We start from the raw sequence: 24,514 nt of genomic DNA, 5'->3' as shown, positions 1-24,514 counted from the left end.
TTGCTTCAAAAAGCTGCAGTTTCACAGCACACAATTAGATGTAATTTTACTTAAAATATAATTTCAAAATCAGTTGACAGCCTCACTTGGCTACAGTTAGTTAGTAGACTTCAATGGTTTTGACATGTAGAATAGTACTTGAAAAGTAACAGTCTTGCCTTTCGAGACAGGTAGTGCTTTAAGCTAAACAGACGTCTTGTCTGACTCTCTCTCCACTAATATAGGACACCTTTTCCCTGAAGGCATTTTTGCAATTCATTAATCATCTTAACTGTAAAATTTCAAAGTTAAAGCTTTATGTTTATGCAAAGTTTGTTATCTAGGTACAGATATTGCTTTCAACTACTCAGAAATATATCTGGTGTAGATTCTAAGTAATGATTTCCAGGATCTAGGGAGCCTGACCCAAAGACAACTGAAATCATTGCAGATTCTCATTGACCTCAAATCCTACAAATCATGGATTATAAATATTTCTTATTCTGAAAACAAAATCTGACTTAAAATGTCACAGTCAATAAGCACTGACCGTATTTTACATACATCAAAGGAAGCAGACTTAAAGTTTCTAGTTTATTTTAAATACTGACATAGGAATCTGGTGTTTCTTTAGGTTCCAAAGAGTCTCTGAGATAACAATAACAATAATTTATCACAGTTAAATTATACTTCAGTATATGTAATTCCATAAATGAAAGAAAAATAATTACGGCAGAACTTCCATTTTACCACCAAGAAAATAACTGGCATACACAGGGGCTATCAAAGTGGCTAGTACCAAAGTGTGATACAAATGCTCCTGTTTCCATTATGCAAAATCAAATTTAATCGTTCCTTTTTAAATTCATAAACCAAACTGATTTATATTCTTTCTGTACCTTCACATTAAAATGGAACTAAAAATCTACCTAACAAGCAGAAGGAAATCATTCAATTACCTTCTTCCAAGAAAACTGTTTCTCAATTTTAGAGACTTCTTTTACTGAATATTTCTACTGGTCACTGAGAAGATACAGATTCTTGGCACTTTCTCAAAATTAGTTCTGTAGAGAGAACAAATTTTTATATGGATGGGCAGAACTCGCACAGCCCAAATTCAAGCAAATATCCTAGAATTTACCTCTTTCTGATAGGTCCTAAGAAATCATGGACTTAAGTCAGAATTTATGGCAAAAACACCCTTAACAGTTTTATGATGTTTGCAAGTTCAGAACAAGGAGTACTTTCTAGGTTTTGTGCAGCCAGTGCTCACTGGAATTTCACATAATACAGAACAAAATTTAAAACAGAAATCTATAAACAATCACAAGAAAAAAAGAGTAGTAAGATTTCATGCTCTGATTTCTACCATTAGGGACAAAAAATAAGGGGTTTTCTTTTGTTGGCCATTAAAGCAAAAAAATTAGAAGTCAAAGTGACTAGACAGTGAAAGGGACGCTGAATATGAAAAACAGCCAGTAACTGTGAAACCAAAGAAACAGATTCTGGATCAGATACATTGTTGAGAAAATAGGTATTATTTAGGTATTGTATTGAGAAAATAGGCACATTGATATTAAACTTTCAATTACATAAAAACTGCCTATATGGGATATTAAAGATTGTTTTGCCTGACCTGTATTCATTCCTGTTCCAAATGCATGTTACCTGAAAATACAAAATAATGAGAAAAATTTTGTTAATTATAATATTTAGCTAGTTAGAACCTCTACAGATTCCCTTAAATAACCTAAACATGGCCAGTAAAGAAAGTAAACATGGTAGAATAAAGAGGATGAGAAGAGCTGCTGTGACTTTGAACTTATTTCTGTCATAGTGAAAATTAACATTTCAATTAATTCATACCAGTGCTGTAATCTATTCACAGCTTTTAAAACCATTGAGATTTTTTCCTTTTACATGTGTATTGAAATGCCTTGATTAACTTCAAATTCCACAATTACTTTACAGAAAAGTGTTCACAATAGTAATGCACAAATAAAAGGCTAACAAAATCAATATGATAACATCAATGACAGAATATGTGCTTTTTATTTATACTTCAAAGCAGAGATTTTAATAAATTAAATACATGTCAGAATTTGTAAAAATCTCTGCATCAACGTGATTGTATTTCCCCTTCTCTTCCTTCCTTTCTGCCTCCAAAATCTGCTTCTATCTACTTCCTGACTGACAAATTCTTTTCATTATAATGTTAATGTATTACATCAGAGTTGATAGCATATGCATGGAGGAGAAAGATAAGTGATGTATCTTGGTACCTTTTCCTGTGAAATTATATTAGCCTTCTGGGATACAGGATAGGATGAAGCTGCAGATTCAAAGATCATTACACTGTTTATAACCCTTTGTACTTATCTTCAGTGCTACTAAAACTCTACAGAAAATCTAATTTCTCTGAAGCTGCATTAATGTCAAACCACCACTTTTTGTATGCCAGATTTCATTCCAGCTGGCAAAAAGGATCTAATATCAATCACAGGGAATTATATAAAAGCTAAAGGTTTGGCATATTTGGCAAAGAATTCAACCAGTGCTCTACTTCTAAATTATTATGGGATCTTTGCTTTTCTATTCTGTGTGTGTTTTATTAAGCAGAAGGATGAAGTGATGAGCAATGCAGTCAAGGTTGTGCTTAATCTTTCCTCATTTTCTTACCACCAGGGAGGTCTTTTATGACTAATACAGGTAATTTTTTCAACCTCAGAAACAGTCACTTTAGAGAAAATGTACAGGGCATGCCCAAAGAAAGAAAAAAAAAAAAAAATCCAGGGACCAGCTAATACTCTGGTCAAAACAAAGCAGAAAATAGTCTCTCCATTCACACACCACTTTTTAAAACTGAAACAAAACCCCACAGGAAGAGTACAGTGAATGAAAACTGTCTTCTCATTGATCTATTCCAGTGACTGACTATGTCAATAATTAGCTTAAGATTTCAATTATAAACATAAAAAATGTACATATTTGTATTATATAAAAGTAACAGACAGGCCATACCCTTTAGAATGGTTTCCAATTTTTTCAATGGGTTAGAAATAACATGAAATTTCATAAGAATTTTACTTTTTTTTACCTCCATATCTTTCCTTTGATGATAGTAAATAAATGCAGATCTTAAGATTCTCTTCTGAATAGAGTAATACTCAAGTGGTGTTTTATACCCTGTGCCAAAAAGAGGGATTCCAGCTTTCAATCAAAACAAGAGGCTTTTAGCATTACCAGGTGTCTTCAATAGAAAGAACACTGAAAAGTGCAACAACAACAAAAAAAAATTATAGAATGGTTTGGGCTGGAAGGGACTTTTAACAATCATCTAGTCCACCAAGCCCTGCCACAGACTGGGATATTCTTCACTGGACCACATTGATCAAAGTCCCACTCACTTTGAACTTTGAACACTTCCAGGGATAGGACACCCCCAATTTCTCTGGACAACCTGTTCCAGTGCCTCAATACCATTATTGTAAAAAATATCTTCCTTAAGTTCAACCTAAATCAACACTCTTGTAGTTCAAGACCATTATCCCTGGTCTTACCTCTACAGAGTCTCCATTTTTCTTATAAGAACTCTTTAGTACTGAAAAGCTCAGTACTCTCAGTACTCTCACAGGAGAGGTGTTCTATCCCTCTGAACTGTTATTTTTGACCTAAGTTTTATCTGTTACTCATCTTTTATCTGTTACTATCTTTTATCTGTTACTCATGTGATGATAATGATGAGCCAGTCTTGTTAAACTGATATGGTTTTCTCAATAAAAACACTTTCACCATAGAGTTTTAGCTTCTCTTATTAATGCTTGATATCTTCCTTGGAGCAAGAGATCTCTTTAACTGATGAAACGACCTATTTCATCAACATGTATGTGTAAACTACTCTAAGATAACCTTACAGTAAAAGAAAGACAGTCAAGTTATTAAAGAAGAGGTAGAGTTCATCTGTAGTAGATATGTGAAGCAGTTCAGATGAAGCATGCATATATGGCACTGAGAGACATGATTAATGGTGGACAGTTGGAGCCTTCGACCTTAGCCGTCTATCCTAAAGGATTCTATGATTCTACAATTTCCTGTTTCCCTTTGTTGAATTCAAGTAAGTGTCAAGCTCACTAGTTTTCAGATGTTCACAGAGCAAAGTCAACAGACTATAGATATAAAATACAAGACAGGAAAATCTGACTAGGTACAAGGAGAAAAAAATTGCCAGAAGAACAGTCAAATAATGGAGAATTAGAGTCCTTATAAACATTTGAAATTCGATGGGGGCTAGGACCTACAGAGTCAGATATAACTGGACCTTCTGTGAGCAAGGGGTTGGACAAGAGGACCTCCCTCCCACTCCGAGTAAGTCTATGATTCAATTCGCGATGCAAATTGCAGGAAAAGCTGGTACAAGCATTAGTGGCAACATTTCTCACAGGCCTGAATATACATCAAAGCAAAACTTCAAAACAAAGATCAAGGAATATTAAGTAGTTCTGTGACTGTTTCTTTCCAAGTGTCGTGTTATTTTCTTTCAAGTCGGATGACTCATCTATGACTGATATGTGTATGTCATGTCACCTATATCAAGCACTGAAAAAGCTCAAGTCTCTTCATTAGCCTACTTTTAAAATGGAATTTTTCAAATTAACATGTAAAACATACACACATAAAACCACATGCTGAAAACTGATAAATTCAGTTTCTTGGAAGAATTGGTTACTTTAGTTACCACAGAGTCAGTTTATAACCCTTTCTGTACTGCAGCAAGTATTGAATTTTTTGTTTCTATACTTTCTTTTACTTCTGCATTTCAGCAGAAGAAACAAACCAAAATACTTTAGTGAATGTTCAAGCAAAACTTTTGGGATGTCAGACACTAATACTGGTATCTTTCCACAAACAAAACAAGAGAATTTGAATTAGACTGAGGGATCTAATGTGGGGAAATGCTCTACCTGGAACTAAAGTTAAGGGAGCTGTGCTTGAACATACTGAAATTACATGCTGATAACTGTTTGTAAATATTCGCTGTTCCTGAACGAATATTTATCTTTAGCCGATACTTTAGACTTAAAATCCACCACTCATACTCTCACTTACTATGACAGTAAGGATGGAAATGGGAATTTCCCCTTTCATGATGCTAAAAAATAAATTTAGGATTGTGAATCTTTTGGGAACCATAAAGATAATTGTTATTAAAGAAAGGTAAGAAAAAATAAAAATTCTATATTTAGAGCACAACACAATACGTACAAATAAATGAGGAATCAATCATGTACAGAGTAATCAAAAGAAAAAAAACATAATTAGCACTTACTCTCTGAACTTTGCACATCCCATAATTTGAGAGTTTCAAAAAAATAAAAAACCAAACAGGTTTCCATGGAAATACTACATACTTACAGAATAACATATTAAACATAAATGCAAGGAGAAAAGATGTGATATAAGTTATATATAACTAGAATTATTTCTAATATTTCCTAACTCTTAAATCCTTAAACATATTATTTTGTTATCAGAATGGTTAAAAAGATTTTATTACTTTATTTCACTAATACCATTTATCTAGAAAAATATCTTCCATAACAAGACATTTCAGCACCACCTATTTTGCTTAACTTTTAGCACTGATTCTCTACTATCTGGGATTATATTTATTGCGAGAACTCCAAAATAATTTATATGCAGACAGTAGGCAAAACTTATATTAATACTGCTTCTCATTTTCTTACAATTGCTGACTAATATTATCGTTCTGCTTTTCAATCCTCACAGCTGGAATTAATACTAATTACAAACTGGCCCATGCTTTATTCACAAATATTTAAGGACTCAGATCCAAGCCTTGAATTCTCACAGATGAAAAATTCAGTAATCCTCTGCAATATCTTCTACAAACCTGCAGCCAGTTGACAGCATCCTTTACTTTTTCCTATATTATTTTCTTATAACTTAACTAAGAAATAATCTAGAGATGGGTCAACTAAGCATTTAGGAATAGATTTAAATTCTGATGTCTCCAAAATATGACCTTGCTTTCTGAATGAACTTGTTAAAACTTTTAGATTAACCAAAATATTTATATTTTCTATAAAATAACTTTTGAGTAAATTGTTTTTATAAAAATCTACAATCTGTTTTCAATTCTAAGTGATTTTTTATAAATTATTAACCATAACATGCATTAGAGTACAACCTGTATATACAAAAAAATATAGCTTTCAATAATACTTTAAAAGATTATGCTTCTAAAATAAATATTTAGTATAGACAGTTATAACTTAAAATGAATTCTCTATCATGGACAAGTTAATTAATAAAAAAATATAATTCTTATAAAGCAGATTACCACCCTGTCATATATATATTTTTAAAAAGGCTTTAGAAACAGCAGGAGTTTGAGCAAAAGAAGGCTGTAAGCTTCAAAAACATCTCTACAGTGGATACAGAAAATTAATAAAATATCACACCAGAAATATCTGCCAAAATAGGTAAGAAGCATATAATGAAACAAAGACACTTTTTGAAATTGTTTTAATATAACCTGCAGAAATACTGCAATCTCACAACTGTGATTATGGTGCTAGTGAATAGTACTAAAAAAAGATTAGAATTAAGGTGATTTGACTGTCTTAATAATGACTTCATCTAAATATATATTTGGATGTCACATTTAATCATAACAGTTAATCTTCCTTAATAGTCGGCTTGACATCTCTCTAAAACCTCTTTATCCTGTATTACTAATACCATATCAACTCATCTTTCATGTTCATACAGTGTAATATTTTGAATATATACAAATCCACAAATATTCACTCACAAATGTAAGATTCAGATTAATGGTACAATTACCCAAACACCAAACGTTATTTTATGCAATCCCAATTATTTTCAGAGGTTTTCCTCTTCAAATTTCAATTAATTTTTTTTTAAGTTCTAGCCAAAACGATATTTTTTTTTAACTGTGACAATTTACTATTACCACTCAAATCTTGGTTCCAAAACGCTGGGATCAAGTATGTCGGGAGAAGGGGGAAAGAAGGTGGAGAGAGAAGAGAAATATACATCTTGACAGGAAAATAAATAGCCTACATGTGTACTGGCAGTTGCAAACTGCAAACAAGTGGTAGGCAATCCCAGTAAAGTTTGGGGAAAATTCCCTTGCAGTTCATACAATACTGTGTGCAAATAAATATAGCTTAAAATATCTCTTTATTCACAATAGTAAATAAGGGCCAAAGTGCCATGAGAGGCTGGCTAGAAAACACAGCCTCAGCACAGATACTCTAGGGATTGTCAAGCACAAAAAATAAGTCCATGCATGATAATTAGTTATGTGTAGAATGATATAATAATCTATCTGAATACATGATCCTACTGTAGGAATATTAGACAGGGAGTATATAGGTAAAACATTTGTCCGAAGAATGTATTTAGAAGTTATAAATTTTTTTGAGTATCATACATATGCACAATCACTTTTTGTTTCCATTATTAAGGTTCCAAAAGGATTGTCTTTCTTTTGCCCAGAGATGCATGAGAAATAAAAATTACAAGGCAATGTAAAGATTTAGGATTCTGCCATATTAGATTTATAGACCCTCTCCTCAGTGGTGTGCTTTCTTTTAAAAGATCTAAAGCCTTTACTATATTGACTAAATTATTCCTACAAGATCATTTGTTTTACCAAAAGCACACAGAATTCTATAAAAACAAAAGACAATTAGTTAATTTATTAACCACTGAATGAAATCTGTTATTTAGGTAAATCTTGTAGAAAAATATTTAATATGCATTCCCTGAAGAAAGAGGAGACCACAGAGCGTCAAAATTGAAAGAAAATCTTGTAATAGAAATAATGAAGTAGCTGGATTCCAATTCTCACACATGATAAAGCAGGTACAATTTTCTATTCATGACAGCTTATTTTTAGATCAAATACAAAATCCTTAAAATTGATTCTACTCTTACACAAAAAATCCAGTTTACACTATGTTCTTACAATTCCTGTGTAATAACATAGAAACCAACACCTTTATCTATTTTATCCACTTAAGCATAGCAACATTTCTTAAAGTCACACATGAAACAGGTTCCATTTTTACTTATATAGTGTGAAGATATGATTACCATTTCTGAGTAAGTAAATTCATTATTTTTTGGGATTTCCTAGCCAAGAAAATATTTGCTAAATTATATTTTCAAGTCAATGAAACAAAATTTTAATGAAGTAGTTGAGGAAGATAAATCTCTGTCGTTTTTTACTGTACATGTTGAAAAGAATAAGATGTAGATTCAGCTAATTTTCAGCCCTGCTCAAACTTTCTGGCTCCATGTTTGTACATGTGATTTACAGAGGAATGCTGAAATAGTCCATTGATATCTGCTTCTGGAGAATACTGTTTAGGATTGAAACAAGCTCACAGACATGTTCAAACAACAATTTCCATGTTTTGTTGAACAGGAAGTCCCATTTCCATATAATATTTTTTTGCAAATGATATCTAGTCTTATTAATTTATCATTCCTTCTCTTTAATTACCATGCATCATTTAAACAGAACTATAATAAAGATAACAAGATTCTACCCTGTGTAATGAATCCTTTCAAGTTTTACCTACTGTCCTAGCAAAGCATATCTGGAAGATGACAAGACTTCTCTACAAAAACTGAAGAGGAACAGCTCTCGTGCACTGCAATCAGAGGAAAAGTTACAGCTTTTGTCACTAGTTGTTTCTGATCTAGCAAAGTGCATAAAAGTCTGAACAGTAGCCTTAAAAGCAATAAATTGCAATTATCTAAATCAATGTTACCACTTTCACAGAACATCCCTCTGTGATGAACTCTAACCTACTCCTCCCAGGAGCTGAAAGCCATAAAACGAACAATAGATCACTGCATGTTGTGAAAGAGGTTTGAGTAGAATATTGTGATGTTTGGATAGACAGGCAGGGTGCCTCTGCCTGATGCAAGTCCATGAAACATGCCTTCATAGGAAGCAAATAGAAGATATTTTACAAGAGCAATTTACAGAAACAGGTAAGATCACATATTATGGAATTTTAATCAATTTTCTGCTAAGCAGGATAGATTAACAGTATTTTTCAGAGGCTATCTTACAAATTATGTGCAATTTTTTTTCTTCCATTCTTATTCTGAGGAATCCTACTACTCCTGATTCAACACAGTGCATTTCTGAGTGAGTATTTCAGTTCTCAGTTTTAAGAACTTTTGTGGGAGTATTCACAGTTTACTGGTTAGGTTTTAAAATGGAAACTTACAAACAGTGTAAGTCTTACATCTACAGATCATAGTTGTTTGGACAGCTTGGCACGATAGGAGAGAAAGTAAAAAGTGCCAAGCTCTCAGCTGACACTGGTCACAGTGAATAGCTTGTCAGGGAGAAGTGCTGATTAAAACAAAAAGTGATTTTTAAAGCAGAAATTCTGCAAAAATAATCCATCCATTTCAGCCTTCTGACGGAGTAGGAGAATATACCTTTCAATTCAACTAAGGATTTACTCATGCTTTCATACTCAGCTTTTTAATGAAATTTAATTGTTAATATTTAAATGATTGTAAGTGAGAAGACAATACATCACATTTGAAGATTGCTTCTTTAGGTCTTTCTTCCCATGATGTTCTGTCTCTATTTTTGTTCCTAGACTCCAGCCAGGAATTAAAATTTAATCCTTTAGCCTCTACAATAAGCCTGATCCAGGAGAAAAACCAAAAGAACACAAACAAAACCAAAACCAACCAAAAAAGAAAACTCCAACAAACTCTACAGTTTGGAGGTGAGAGTACTTTCAATGCAACTTTCTTTCTACAGTCATTAAATTCACACTTAGAATTCATACAGATTTCCTTTATACTGAGATATACACACATCCAGGGACTCTGAACAGAGGTCCCTCTCTTACTTTCCCACATTACAATCTTTCTACCTGTCTGTGAAGGCACAGGAGAGATTCAGAAAAGGGGCAAATACTATGATACAGATACTATAACGGATGCAATGCAACTTAACTTTTTAATATTAGAATGAATTTTTATTTCATGACCTATCAATAGACCAAAACATTCAAAAGCAAGAAAACAGCTATCTGAAAAATAATAAAGTGTTCAGACAGTTTCTTCTGTATAGAAGATACAATCTTTTTACTGACTAGTGTAAGTCAAAATGTTTATTGCTTTGTTATCATGCACACACTTTCAAACTATTTAAGAAAAACAGAACTCGAAAATTTTTGTAACAGGCAGCATTTCAAGTGCATCTTTAATCAAGGTAGCTATGTTTATTTCAATCTAGAAAATAACTTGCATACAATATAATACACTGTTTTCTTGTAAGTGTTTACTTGCATTTATTATTTGCTAATGTAAAAATCTTCCCTTACCTCCCTCTCCTTTAAGATATGAATAGAACACTTTATTCTTAATTGAAAACTGCAGTCAGAAAAGAAATCAAACTGACTTGTTTAATAACATGAGCTTTTCGTAAAGCATCATTATAAACTAAATTGAAAGTGCATTTTTCCTAAATATGAAATCTGCTATTGTTATTCCATGTGAATTGTTCCTCAAATGGGTTTAGGAAAAAGAAATAAAAGTCAGCTTAAATGTGGTTATTTTCAGATGTCTGGACCCATACATATCAGATCTAAAGCATACATTTGAGATCTATTATTGTTATAACTTTTATTTCCCTGATTAAATCATGAATACAAGCCTGAGAGGAAACAGTACTAAACGGGGTTCCTCTGTTCTCTAGAAGTTTATTTTCACTGAGGGGAAACTAATAGCAACTATTTTAATGAAGTAATTTGTATTGAATTTAAGGTTCTTTATACAAGCATCATGCAAAAAATCCCTTACTTTCCCGCAAAGATAAATATTATACTTTCATGTTCATTTCACATTTCGTAAAACAAGTTGAAACAGAGACATTAAAATTTCCCATATTTAGGAAGAGAAAATATCTCAGGATGAGCTACATATCTAAAACATTATGCAACAATAATCTGTCACAATATAGTGTAAGTACTTCCTAACACAATAGCACCTAAATCCAAACCAAAATATTTCAGCATCATATTTTATTACATTAAAATTACATTAATCTTGACTAAATTCTACATAAAGCCAAGAAAGTACCCCAAAATATTACAAATAAAAATCTGTCTCTAAGGATAAATCTCTCTTCTTCCTATGCAAACTTTTTTTATGTCAAAAATTTAGTTATATAACTGTTTTGATGTTATGTTCAATTTGGTATACCCCAGTAGAAAGCTTCACAGTTTCAATAGCATAATCAGTGTTGCTTTATCTTCAGTGCCTAGCACTCCAAGCATCTCTTGAAGAAACACTGGACTCTTGAACTCTTGTTATTCAGCTAATATGAATGCTGAAGGTAAAAATGTATTTCAAACTGTGAGACTGACTAAATTTAACTCTGGGTGTAATCCATAGTAAAATTTAACATTCAACATAAAAGAAACAAATCACTGCATCTTGCCATGAAGGAGTAATTGTCAGCAAAATCCATGACCTCTTAATATGAAAACACCTGAAAGGTTTGGTTTTTAGGCTTCATGCAAAAGCCAGAGCAGTGCAATAAGAACTGATTTGGGAACCAATTCTCCTTCTCCAAAGGAGACAAAACAGGAAAACATTACATGGCATTATATACTAAACAATTCATGACTCCTTGTCCTTGAAGAGTGTGATAGAGGAAGGATGGGTGTCTGAAAGCGGTGCATAGGATTTAAAAATCCTTTCTTCTAGACATTAGTGTTAGCAACAATAAAGGGTTCTTGTGAAAAGGAGGGTGAGGGGAGAAAAACACCACCTTATCTTTTATGGTTATTCTTCCAGCTAGAGAAGCATCTTCTACTGACTATCTTTTAAGCATCTGACCATTTTAAAAACTCTAAGCCACGCACAAAAATTTTATGTGAGATAGACTTCACACAGTGACAAACATTATACATCCAGCATACATTGGAAAACATTACAATTTCAATGCAAAATTATCAAAGAAAGTACTCTGCAGAGTTGATAAAGTTATGAATAATGCTTATTGAATAAAGAAGGCTTGCATTTCATAAATTTTAAAAATAAACTTTGTATTAGCAAATGAGACCAGCACAGAACCTATCACCATTGCTCATTTACACTCAGTTGTAGGAAAACCTAACCTGTAGATCAAAGATGAAATAAAAAGCTATTGTTGAAGCCTAAAATGTAAGAATTATAAAAGTGTATGAAAGACATTGACAATACAGGGGCACTGTGATCTTCTACAGCTCTTTGTAAGAGATCAAATGTGGTCATAACCTGAAATTTGAAGAAGAGTGACCCAGCAGCCAGAGATCAAAAGACTTTTATATGCTCAAGATTCTTACTTGCAATTAGTAACCAAAAGAGAAATTTTCCTACAGTTCTTCCTAATGGGGAATATCACTGGGACAATCTTACGTCTATTTTTCTACAGTATTTTTGCTTTTCTGAATATTTCTGTGACATCTGACATACAGATTCTTAACAGGGTTGGGTTTTTTTTATTGAAGTACACAATACCAAGAAAATGCAAAATAAAGCAATGAGGAACAGTTCATCCCACAGCCTAATAATGTATGTCTATACATTATCTTGTAAATGTTTGTGGACTTTTCCTTATCTTTAGATTATTGACCGTTTTTGTACAATGGTTTGTGTCATTACATCTAATTCCATAATCAGCGTGAATTCAAGTAGCCAATAAATGAGAATATTTCATTATCTATGATCTATTGAGTTACGAAGCACGACAGACTCTAGATGAGAAACAGGCTCAGCAATGCATCTTGTTAAGGAAACTTTCCTGTCTGACCATCCAGAAGCCACTCCAGGAGTCATGTTCCCAACAGCTGAAAATTTAACTACTGAGACTGAAGCCCCTTCACAGCAGGGCAGCTCCAGTGAAGCAAGGGGGGGGCTCCACTTGACTCTCTACATAGCCCCCATTCAGTCTCAGACATTTTCCTTAACAGTTTGGAACACATCTGACAAATGCATTTTCTTGTCTGAAAGTAGGATGTCTGACAATATGGTAGTAGTGAAGTAGTAGTGAAGATGTAGAAAGGCAATAGGTTTCTGCAACAGAAATTAAGGAGACAGGAGACATGGACACCTTTTTCTCTACTGTCTGTATAGACTTCTGTGAAATAAAACACCTAAACAGATTTAAAATAAAACAAAACCAAAACAAAATTTAAAAAAATAAACAAACAAACTAAACCAAACAAAAAATAAACATCAAAACCAAAAGAAAACCCTCTATAAAATCCTAAATATATTGAATGAGAAACAAGTACATGCCATGCATGAGGCATATTCCATTTTAAGCTTTATCATTGCTTTAATAGAAGCATGAATGTAATTTTTATGTCCACCATAGAGCTTTCCTACAAAAAGACACAGTAGAGAAGTTGCATTTTCACCCATAAAAGTACAATGCTAAGAGCTGAGGAACATTATTCTTTATGTATGTTATTCACTGTGGGCTTTGAATATCAAGAGAAAATTGAGTGCAGTAATCTCTAAAGACTCAGACATTTCTGAAGAATGAACTGATTTCTGAGCATTAAGTCACAGTGCTTCATTTCATTATGTACTGCCCCTCTACAAGACAAAAATAAATCTGTGGAAGATCAGATTTCTTATATATATGTATTGTTGCTATTGTTTACCATGACATGAGCTTATCTTTGACTGAAGATTAGCTCATGTAAGCTGGAATGACTAAGTACAGTATGCAGTGCCACTGATTTTTTTTTCCACACCTTAAAAAAGAAGCCTTTTCTCATAATTAGACTAGTCTACCTTGTTTGAAAAGCTTTCAAAACAATGACACAACTAACTATTTTGCTTGCTAGACTCAAAATCAATCACATTTTTCTACTTTCAAACTTTTATTTATATTTAAAAGTTCTTCTGCTTGCACCATTTACAACTTCATCCAATCACTTTTCTGGTTCTCGGTTTTGTGACTGTCAGAAATCAGCAATCAAATTGTCATATTTTTCAGTCCTAAATCAAGACAAATTCACAATAATAATCTGCAGACAGACAATTCTAATTGTTCCTAATGGTTTTGTGTAATCCATTCCTTCCCAGAACAACCAAAGAGTGAATTTTCCTTGTATTGCATCACTTAAGTGTAGTTATATGCGTAGTTACCTACATTCCAACAATTTTGAAGGAAAAAAAAATAGTAATACTGGGATGTATAAAACAGCTTCCCCACATTTAAATGAATACTGAGTAGTTTTGCTTCAGTAACATGGTATAGTCATAGAATCATTTAGGTTGGAAAAGAACCAGTCTTTCAGACTAGATTATTCATAACTAGATTATACATTGTCAGCCTGAATTTAAAGAAAAAATTAACATATAAAACTACATGTTCTTGGGAATAAAGGAATGGCTTGTATTATACAGACTATGATAGAGAATCCGGTTTCTTCATTTAAGTACAAATTGATTATACTTACATTTAGGTACCTTATACCAAATAATTGGTTGCTAACATATTCTGTCCAGTTCAACAAAACGTTCTTGACAGCATATTTTCCTGGTTATTGTTAACACATGTGGGGAGGACAGGGTTAAAACTAGGGAGTAGAAAGAGTTGTTTTTATAATTGTTTTCCCTCAAGATGACCTTGCAGCTGGGGGAGTGCTAAGAATATTCAGTCTGGGAAAATTCACTGTTTCTGTCTATCTTGAGAAGTCACGTGACAGAATGCTGTAAAAGACCTAAGAAGCCTTCCTCACAGGCCTAGTAAGGGGGGAAGGGAGATAAGAAGCAAGGAGATCATAAAACACAGCCTTGTGAAGAACTGTGCCCGTGCCAGACCTTTTCAATATGTGAGCCAGGAAACAGCCTGAGCACTTTTTGCCCCTGCTAAGATGACATAAGCTTAGCAGTGTATGTGTCCCTGCTTTGCCAGCAAAATAATGGGATAAATCTTTTCTTCACACTTCAGCTGTGGATCATGGCCATCTTGGTGTTACCTGTATATATTCGGTTCACACAATACATCCCAGTCAAAACCAAAAATGTATCAGCCCAGAATTTAAATAAAACATTAAAAGATTAGATTCTGAAAAACTATAAGCAAGTAAAGATCCTCTGCAAAACTTTAAGAAAATTTTAAATAAAAGTCACAAATACAGCTTTTGATGTTCTTTATAAACCCTGTAAAACTGTCTGTCATCCCCTTTTCTGTGCCATCCTGCTTTGCAAAAGCTGTCTTTTACATCCTTCTATCATTTTTTTGGACTCAAGCTATTGATAACCTACCAAATGAAATTTAACACTCTAGCTTCAATCTGCCATTGAACTGTTTTGGTCTTTTTTTGTGTCAGTTTTTATATAAAAACATCAACATATTCAGAGATTCAAGATTACCTGAATCTGAAATGCCTAGATTTTGGCATTTGCTGGAAACTGATGGCTTTACTTGATGAAATTAAGTAAAATTTTTTTCACCATTAGATGAAAACAATAGCAAAAGGCAGTTATAAGCTACACATATTAATGAAATAATTCATAAACACTGAAGTACACTTAGTAGAAAAAACAAAACAAACAAACATACGGTAAAGACATACATATAGTGTTATGTTTATGTGACCAAAATGTAGAGTTCTGATTAAGACACTGGCATTATTTTATGCTCTATTTTGTTCAGTACATGTTAGGAAAAAGATTCTGCCTTATGCACATTTTAAGTTTTCAATTAATAAAAAAGGCAGATGTACATGTCAAACTACAAACTACTAATAGAGCCAGGAGATAAAATATGATTGATCAAAAGGACTATATGATTTTAACATGATTTTACAGAGTCGGGCAGTATAAATGAGAAGGTATTAAAGAAGGGTATGCATATATAATACAAAAAATGCATATATATTTATGTGTAACTATTTCAATACAAACAAATGTGCATGTCATTGTAAACTAGAGATGTGCGCATAAACAATCAAACACACACAGACAGACTTCTTGGGTTTCCACAATAACATTCAGCTTTACAAGTTAGTAGAAAACTGATAAAATATGGATGGTTGACTCAGTTCTTACAGACACATAGAAAAAAAGCTAGAAAAAGTTATTTGAGGAATATTAGGAATAAACTTTTACTTTTCTGGTAGAACTATGAAAGGAGAAACATAAAAAAACAAAACAGATTTTGCTTTCAATCCAGGTGTACATTCATGTGTATCAATACAGCACATAGCTTTGGCTGCAGAGCAAAATACAAAGTGAAAAATACCAGTCATGAAGTCTCACAAGTCAAGATTAAAGCTTCTTTTATGAAGCAGAGAACATTGCTCTGGATAAAACTTATTACAAGGTCTACAGGTTCTTTAAGATCTGTGGCAAAAGATGTCCGGGCAAAATGCTGCTAACTTGCTGCTATTTCTTTTGTCTCTATTATTCTTAGTTACTCAACCTTTGGATATTTTTCAATTATGACAATGGAAACTCGTAATGGCATTAAGTTACTAAAATATTCACTTTAATATTAGTAGTTGATAAGAAATACAACAATAACTTAGATAAAGATCAGGTTGGACATAAATAACAGTTTTTGGTGAACTAAATTTTAATCAAAAGATATATAAATACATCATAGAGAGTATTAAAGCTAAAGCAGAGTCTACAGTCTAGTGTTACAAGATCCTAAATTTAAGAACTGAATATACACGATGGGTTGCAGGACTTTTATTCTCCAGCTTATTTTTTTCTGAACTCTCTTTCACCTGTTGTTTTTTTTTTTTTTTTTGTCATCAATAATTGTTTGCAATTTCTTAGCAGCTAGGGATAAATAACTAAAGATGGTGAGGAATATTGCATTTTATAAATGAAACACCATGCACTATGTGTTAGTAAGGAAAGGATATTGCCCAGTGATCAAGTCCTCAGTCTTAGATGCAAGAAATCCACAGACCGACTATATTATAATCTTTCAAAACATACATATATAACATAAGGTTTATCTTATCATGAGAAACGCTATTACCACACTACTAACAGAAATAATAGTACAAAAGATATAATGGTGATATGGTCTTCTGCTGGCTAGCTAGCTAAAAAACATTCTGCCCTATTTGGGTTGTTAGCATGTCTTGAATTACATAACACCTTATCTTACTACTATTACTAACTGCTAAAATGTCCAACATACCTTCATTTGCTGGCTACATCTGTCCACAAACTTCAGAAAGCAAAAATAGTATCCTTGGACTAGAAGAGGTATGGTGAAGATGAATAAAAAAATCCCAAGGAATTGATAAAACTGGTGAGGATGGAAAGAGATGTGGCAGGTGAAAGAAGAAAAGAAAGGCCTTGTAACTGATTTCAGATAAATGTAAAGAAGCCTAAAATTCTTAACGCCACAAGAATTTTCAATTCTTCAAGTGTAATAATGGCTACAAAATATGTGAAATACAAAATACAAATGATTTGTCTCATTTAAATGCTGTATTAAATATCAACCTTAAGATCAACATCATTATGCTATTTTCACATTCCAATTTCAATATAATCATACACGTTTATGGCAGTGCCATGCTTAACGTTTAATTCATTAATCTAGTCTTTGAATTTGCAAATCCTGGTGTTTTGTGGTGGGTTTTTGAAGTTTTCTTCTCCTTAATAGTTCTATTTGACATGGTATAAAAGGACTGGATTGTAAAAACTATTGTAAAAAAGCAGTGGGATTTACAGAATGTCAACTCTTGATATAAATATCCATAATTACATTGCCTGCACAAAACTTATTCCTAAGGCTTATACAGGAATGTACATACCCTCCCACTCACTGCAAACTCAAGGTAATATTTGATGGATCTGTTCAATCAAAATCATAGTTTTAGGCTTCTTTTTATGTTTCCTCAGTTCTGGTGATTAGGAGCCATTTCCGCTGTTACACATAAGTTTGAGCAACTGAGGATAAACACCAAAACACCTGCTCTAACATAAAACTGAATGAGCTGTCCCCTAATCATAGCTGTGGAGACCACAGGTATACAGAACACAAAGGGTGTTCCAGCCATGCTATTCCCAAAGCAAGCTAACTGTTCAAAACCAAATGCTAGCAGCTTTTCAAAATTTATTTAATAATATAATTTTATTTAAGGATTTTGTGATAGCTATCAGAAATAATTTCTAATAAAATTTAAGAAGCATACAAAATCTGGCAAAACACTGCCTTGATACAGCTTGGTTGTTACATATAAACTACAAGAATTCAGCTCCCTGGTGGCAATATTGTTTTGTTTTGCAACCTTCCTAAATCAATTTCTCATAAAAATCTGAACTGCTAGTTAAAAAACTGTTTGTGTATTTAAGTATTCCTGAATTTATCCATTGCCTCTATAAAAGTGTTGGTTAAGAGTATGCCAAGGGACTTATCCTTTCCTAAATATATACTATGCTTTTTAGACAAAAGAAATTAGATTTTTCATTTAATGATATTTAATGGGGTTTTTTTTTCCAATTCATGGCAAACTAGTGCTTGTTTCTATATGTCAGGCATTCCCTGGCAACAGACATGCTGAGTACAGATTTACCTGGCACAGTGGAGCATCTTGCAGCACAAATCACTGCCTTCCCCACTGTTCCCAGAGCACTAAGAGCATTTGGGTTTCTGTGGAGCTTCAGAACCGAAAAACTTTGAGAGCTAAGACATGGAGCTGGTATTAGGGGCAGACAAGGGTCATGACAGGACTTAAAAATTTTCTACCTGAAAATGCACCAAGCCAAAATGGCTGTTTACCTAACCTTGGCTTGGTTTGTACTCCTGGCCTAGAGAAAGAATTTCACTCACAGGGGCTGCAGCAGCACAGCCTGATACTCTAAGATACTCTCTAACTTCTCTACACAGAGCTGCAACAGAATATAGAAATGAAGTCTTTAAGAAGTGGGGAAATTTTAGTGGCCATTTTCATTAGAAATATAGAAATAACCTTTTGCATTACAGCTTCTCTCCCTTTTAACATACTATACTGTCGATTCTTAAACAGCTCAGGACAAACACTAGCTCTTATTAAGAGTCATCACACAGGACATTGTTTGTACTTCACTACAGACCAGCAGAATATTACAGATACTACTCACTCTGGTTTTGAGGTCCAATGTCACTAATCTGTGATGCTGCAGTGGTAAGTTAGAATGAACTGTGCTGAACTACATGAAAATTAGCTCTCTGGGATACTTGGTATCAAAATTAAGCAATAATGAATGCAAAGACATGGGTTTTATTTCAGAAGTGCAAATGGGTTGGCTAAATGAGTTCTACCAACGGTATTACAACACAGGTTTGTACTCATGACTTTTTGAAAAAACAGAAAAAAACATAAATAATGCAATTTCAGTCTGGAAAAGAAAATATAGAAATATTCTTTGTGCTATAAAAGAGTGAAGTCAGCAATCAATAGAAAAATAAAGCTGTTTTGGATGGGCAGATGGTTGTTCTACACAGCCTTGGATTTGGAGTAATAGTTTTGTCACTGCATTTAAAGTGGGAGAGGAGGAAGAGTGAGAGAGAAATTTTACATTTGCTGGCCAGCCAGGACACAAAGAAATAGGAAGATGACTAATAAATATCTGAGCCCTACATATAAGCAAACAAAATTACAAAAGTTTATTTTATTCATAGAAAAATCAAAATATAGCACATTTCACTAAAAGAATTACATTTAAAAGCAGTGTAAATCCTTAAATATGTCATGGCATTATACCTCCTCTCAAATAATCATATTAAAAAAATCACATATGTAATAATTAGAATAGTGAGTAGCTTATGAAATCCACAGATCAAAATGTTTAAATGTTAAAACGACGACAGTCCACCTTCTCCTCATACAATGGAATAAACATCACAGTCTTGTGGCCAACCAGTAGGTGCCAGCTAGTCACCTGCTTCACAGTCATTTTCTTTTCCCCAGCCACTAAGGAAAAATTTACCTGATGCTGGACCCTGGCCACCTTAAGTCCATCTTCCTTCTCCCTAAAAGCAGTCTTTATAAACAGACTTTCATCAAAGCAAAGACCCATGTCATTCATTTGACTGAAACTTCCCACTGATGATAAGCTTAGGCTTTCATTGAAATGAGAAGCTGTGAAGCCTTAGCTAAGAATATTGACAGGTAATGCCACATTTTCCTTCAGTGGATGAAAAAATAATTTTCTGCCTCTGGCCTGCAAACAGTTAGGGCTTCTTCCTCCTCAGTTCGCTGAAGCTGGGCAAAATCTTCCCTGTGACCACACATAGCAGATATGTTACAGAGGAGTATCGTAGCAATACAAAAACTAGTTCTCCTCCCACCCACTAAGCTGTTCCCTAAAGAACTGCTCTAAGAAATTATGGAATCACCTAAATTGAAACCACTCACAAAAGTCAACTCCTCTATACTTCTCTATGTCCACCCACACTTAAAAAATAGTGTTAGGAATCCATGCTCTCCTTTCCTGGTCTCCATTATTTCTACTTCAGAATCTGTTCTTGTCTCTATTTTATTTCTTTATAGCTTACAAAAAAAACCAAACGTGTTTGAAAGAAAAATACCTGTAACTACAGATGTCACCCATGACAGCAAGTAAAATATATCCTTTCTGACTGTAACCTATATTCACCTGCTCTTGTCAGATGCCACACAGTAGTGGTGCCACCAAATATCTCCAGTCAGATTTCTCCATCCTTTAAACAAAGTCACTATACTCTCTTAGGTTACAGTTTGATGGTTTGTTTCTTTTTTTTTTTTTAAATAACCATGGAGCTGGCCTTAAAAATATCTTCACTTAAAACTTTTGAAGCAGCAAGCAGCTTTCTAAACAGCTGTTTTAAAAGAAAGCTGTACAGTGTGCCAATTGGAAACCTACTGAGAGAAGCAATTGGTGCATTCTCAGAAACCTCTTTTACCCTAGTATGCACTTCTGTACATTCTGCATGACAGATCATTCAGGAAATTGATTTTATGGAATTAGTTTGCAGTGTAGAGAAATTTTATTATTTGTTTCAACTCTGCATATGTAATTGCATAATATTACTGATTTTAAAACCTGTTTCTCAAAACTTGGCTGGAAAGATCTCAATCATGAGCCTACAGAAAATTAGTACTTCAAAAAGCAAACTGATGAAAGAAGCTGGAACGTTTTTTACCGTTAATGATGGATAACAACACTACATAGAAATGTTTTTTATATCTCCAAAGAATAACATTTTTACAGAAGCTATAATTATTTGGTAAAAACTCAAATACATGCCATGACACAAGGGACTTACTACAGTATATTGCAGAAATTGCTTTAGGTCTGAAAATAAGGTATTTAATCCTATCATCCCCACTGCCTATTCACTCCACTGAACTTATTCATGGTTTGAAAAAATTGTAACCTTATACTTTTCTAATACACACATCATTATTGATGCTTTTAGTTAGCTAAAGTTAAATAAACTGATGATTAGTAGTTTTTTAAGTTTTTAATTAATTAAAAAACATCAATTCAAATAATTTCTAAATCAAGGTCTCTTTAACATACTAATTTAAACAAAATATCTCTGAGACGTCTACAGTCTTTTATATAAAAGATCAGGTCAAAACATCAAATGGATCCCTAGTGATATATTTTACCATTCAAAACCAAAAAAAATTACTATAAATTTTAAGAATGGTCCTGATACAACTTGAATTTTAAAACAGCAGTGCCATCCCTATATTCAGGAGATCTGAAATGAGTGAAGGCTTACAAAACTAATTCAACCTCCTTGTAGGTAAAACCAAAATTAATTAAATTGCATGAAATTCCTAAACCACTACTCATGGAATGCAAATAAACATCTCAGAAGTTTGAGATATTCTCCACCAAGTAAGCCAGGAAAATACAGTAACCACGCAAAATATTATTCCTCAGTAGTGTGGGATATTTTTAGTATTTTAATGCACACAGCTGTTTATACTGACCATATAAAATGTAGAAATCAATATCCAGCATTATTACAAAACTTTCATAGAGAAGTATTACAGAGTTTATCTTTAAAATGATGCAGTGCATTTAAAGTACTGAGCTGGCACCTGGCATCATAGGAACAGAAATGCAATACACCATATCCTTGTAAGCATAAGGAAATAAACCATCCAAACTCATTTGAGCTAACTACTCTTCAGAGGGTGAATATTTATTCCCCCCAGTCTCTATGAATGGTTTGTTTACTTCTTAAGTATTCCACACAAGCACAAAAAGAGGCTCAATCACCACTACGCAGCAACTCGGTAAGGGAACACTACTTGTCTGTGAAGGTGGTTCAGTGGGGCTGGGTTCAGAACAGCTGCCCCAGAGAGCACTAAACTCTGTGAGATGCTTCTCTTCTGCAAGGAACAGAAGTCAGGGATATCAGAACAATGGGACCTTAGTTACCGCAAATTGAATGGTAACTGCTCTTTCTCTCACTATTATTTAAATAAATAAATTAAAATATATATACATTTTAAAAAAGCACCTCAACCCTGTCACTTACTGAGCCCTGGTCTCAGCTGCTCCCCTGCTTTCAAGGATGCCTTGCCTGCTGCCTACAGAGGGCTATGCAGCCTAGTGCCCCTTTCCACCCATGCACTGAAGCACCAGCAGCTCCACCAGTGCCAGCAGGCAGGGCAGAAAGCACAGCAGCAGAAAAAGGTTCAGGAGTACGGCCAGCCCTGGAAAACAGGGGCTTGGTGTGCCCTGGCAGGCATTTGCACATCCAGTCACCAGACCATGCTAACTCACTGGCTGTGAAAAGAGCTCCCCCACTTCACTTCCCCGACTGACCACCCTGCCACGAAAAACTTCTGTCCTTGGAGTGCGAGGGAGAGCAGCCAGAGCAATAGGGAGAGTTTCACTGGGGCTGATGAGGTGGGAGGGGAGAGAAGGGCAAGCTGCATTGGCTGCAACTGTGCCATGAGGGACCATAGTCCCCCAGCTTAGCAGAACCTTCAAGAGCCAGAGAGGCAGCACGTCCCCAGGAGTGGACAGTAGGCTGGCTTGCCCCCTGTGGGAAGAGGTGTCGGCAGGCTGGGTCTTTCTGGAAATGGATAAAGGCCTTTCTTCATAAAATATGAAGGGACTGGAGAAATTTTGTGGTTGGTGAATGTTAGAGTTGATGGAGTGGAAGCTCACAGCAAAGGACCTGCCCCTGCAAGGACACAGGGAGCAAGGGAAAATGGGTTTGCAAACTTGTTTATTTTTATTCCATCTTACCCAGCAGATCTGAGGTTCTCCTATTTTACAGGTCACCTAGGTCTAATAAAAATCAGATTTAAAATTTATAAAGCCTTGGAGTTTTGGAAAGGAGTATGGCTTGGCTGTTGTATCTGTGAGATGATCACAAGCCCTACTTCCTGTATCAGTTTACTTAGCAAAATGGATTCGGGCAGAAAATCAATAAAGCAGCAACAACTTTCAAAATTACTCAGTCTGATCTGAAAAAGCATGGACTCCCAGAAGGGACAAGCCCCGAAGCATTATGTGCAATGTATTGTTCTAGGGAATCAAAACAAGCATAGAAGAAGAAAATCAGTAGTCTTTCAACCACATGTAATTTTGTAGTATCAAATATGTGCAAATATTTGTGGCAAATGCTACTGTTTTCATAGCAGATTGGTCAGTTAAAAGAATTTGGAGCTGGTGGTCTAGAAAATTCACTGTTTATTGCTGTAGGTTGTTGCTTCACTTTACAGATACTACCCAGCAGGAATGCAAATAGAGTATGAGCATTTTTCTTCTGAGTCCTGCACAGCATAATGTTCCCCAAGATACTACCAAGTTTTGAGGATAAGTTCACCCCCTGGAGCTGAAATGGGAAGAAATTTAGAGAGACCATATTTCTGACAGTTGGACTCTCTCAACACGTCTGCAGCTTTGTAAGACTCAAAAGAAAATTTGCTATGCAGTCACAGGGCTGGTTACATGAAAAGGCAGATCTTTGCCTTGCTCACCCTGCTGAATGTACAAAGACAGCAGGACAATTTTGCCATTTTTCCTGTTGTTCCCATTCTGCAAGGTGGCTCTTTGCTGGCAGCAGTGAGAGATTTAGTGCATCATGTAACTGCAGCAGTGTAAAGTCAGGCAAGTGTCCCTCTCTTGTGAGATATGTCACACTCCTGCCACACCGCCTTCTTTTGCACATGTGGATGTTCTGCATCCTTTCATGAAGGTGCAGAGAAATCATTATGATCTGCACTTTAGAACCACGGACTAACTGATGCACTCTCTATGTTGTGGCAAGCCTTCAAATTGCATACGATGGTTAGGGTAAAAACTGAGGAGCATTTTAATGTAACACCAGATCTCTTCATATCAGTTCCTACTTTAAAAGTAATCAGAAATATAACATAGACACTACATTGGAAATTTTAACTACTTTATTTGTTAAACCTTTTGTGGGAACCAGTTTGATACAACAACATTAGCATTCTCAGCAAAT

At 34.3% G+C, this 24,514-nt stretch overlaps 1 protein-coding gene across 16 annotated transcripts in view; it reads right to left on the bottom strand.

Annotated features, from left to right (window-relative positions):
• SGCZ (sarcoglycan zeta) overlaps positions 1 to 24,514 on the bottom strand; it is a 346,473-nt gene that overhangs the window by 246,820 nt on the left and 75,139 nt on the right. For 5 of the 16 annotated variants that reach the window (XM_069014009.1, XM_069014010.1, XM_069014011.1 and 2 more), the window contains 2 exons: positions 1,616 to 1,647; positions 939 to 1,043 (listed from right to left, as the gene is read on the bottom strand). The exons of 8 other annotated variants lie outside the window; for them this stretch is intronic. The gene's annotated coding sequence lies outside the window, so the exon portion shown is untranslated. Of the gene's footprint in view, positions 1 to 938; positions 1,044 to 1,615; positions 1,648 to 2,261; positions 2,312 to 3,076; positions 3,154 to 14,531; positions 14,613 to 24,514 lie in introns of those variants that run through there. 3 more of the 16 variants (XM_069014014.1, XM_069014018.1, XM_069014017.1) reach the window with 3 other exon arrangements.

Source organism: Aphelocoma coerulescens, chromosome 4, assembly GCF_041296385.1.
Source record: "Aphelocoma coerulescens isolate FSJ_1873_10779 chromosome 4, UR_Acoe_1.0, whole genome shotgun sequence".
NCBI lineage: Eukaryota > Metazoa > Chordata > Aves > Passeriformes > Corvidae > Aphelocoma > Aphelocoma coerulescens.
This window is presented reverse-complemented; position numbering and strand designations above follow the sequence as displayed.